Below are 1,657 nucleotides of genomic sequence, written 5' to 3'. Positions count from 1 at the left end.
ATGAGAAAGCATTTTGTATTTACTGCACCTCTCTTCAATTAAGCTAGCTAGCTTTTCAAGGGCTTTGGCCCATGAACTGAACATGGCTCTAGTTCAACAAGCTGTCAGGCTTCAGCAGCATCGGGAATCATGCACCAGCTCTCTCCCTGCTGTGGTCCAGTGAAGGGTTGTGGTCCTCTTCCGGCTCTTGGTTCAACTTCGTCTCAAGCTTTGATCTTCAAGCCACTTAAAAGGAGATGTTAACAGAGGCGTTACCAGGTTGCAGAATTTTAAACTTGCCAGGTACACAGAACCAAGTGTGGCTTGTATGTTTCCGTAATGAAAAAAAGTATATATGTGAGGGTTGAGTAAAGTTGTCAGCTGCAAGTTACAAAACCTGTACTTCTCCATATTGTTGTATTTTTGGTTTAATTTGGTTCTCGCCAGTGTTGACCCACAGAATTAATCTTCGTGTTTTTAACAAGCTTTTTTATCCTACAAGCTAGTTTAACTTTCATTATTGCGCATTTAAATTAGGAATCCAATATGGACCAAGTTGATCTACCTAAACCAAAATCTACTTGGAAAATAATGAGCGCATACGAGTCGTGAGACTCATTATATATATATATATATATTATATTATAATATTATATTATAATATATATATATATATATATATGAGATTAATGGGTCTATCCTTGTCATAGGAGGGATTCTCCTTGACGCTTCTAAAATCAATGATGAGCGCATTATGATGATCGCTCCGTTGAACTTGATCTACTATTCCTAAAAGACCCAACACCGGACAGTTTTGGGGTGAACCCGTCGTCGTTTACCCTCATCGAGCCATGTGAAAGTTAGTTTATTCAAGAACGTAAAATTGATACGAGTGGAGTGAAGGGTAAACGACGACGGTTTCACCCCAAATTGGTGTGTTGGGTTGTTAGAATATGTAGAATCAAAGTACGGAGGACACCATAATGTGCCAATCATGTTTAGGGCGTCAAAGGAGAAACCTCTATGAATAGGATACCCATTATCAATATATATAATATATGCCTTAGATTGCACCTTCGTCTCTCTCTCTCTCTCTCTCTCCGTCTCTCTATTATATAGTACGTATATATCTATATATATAATTATATATATATTATATATATATATTATATATATATATTATATTATAATATATATAAAATTTTTGTTTTCCGAAGCGTGAACTAAAATCATCACACGTTTGCTAGACAAACTCATGCTTATCAAATTATTAAATGGATGTGAGGCGGTCCTAATTAATCTCCGCTTTAATTTGAAATCTAATACTCACCATACCCCAGTGTATTGCGTTCATTCCTAATTTGCACTCAAAGAAAAAATCACAACTACCAACTAGATAATCAATGGTTGTGATTATGTAGTGGTCTCTCTACTACCTTTTAGATAGTGGAGAGGATCCGAATCCTATACCAAACTCACACTTGAGCTCCGATTGATTCAGTACGACGGGTCGGGTCCGGGCATCGGGCTGAACCGGCGCAATCCCCAGCCTCAATCCTATATATCACCCCCCTAGCAAAGTTTTGGACAAAGTAAGGTAAAAACTAGTATTATGCCCTTCCCATTGATGGCAACAAGACGAGTCTGGCTCAGACCACTGCCGCTGTCATCCAATTTG

This window comes from Asparagus officinalis, chromosome 6 (genome assembly GCF_001876935.1).
Source record: "Asparagus officinalis chromosome 6, Aspof.V1, whole genome shotgun sequence".
NCBI classification, from domain to species: domain Eukaryota; kingdom Viridiplantae; phylum Streptophyta; class Magnoliopsida; order Asparagales; family Asparagaceae; genus Asparagus; species Asparagus officinalis.
The sequence above is the reverse complement of the archived record's forward strand: the minus strand, read 5'-3'. Positions refer to the sequence as shown.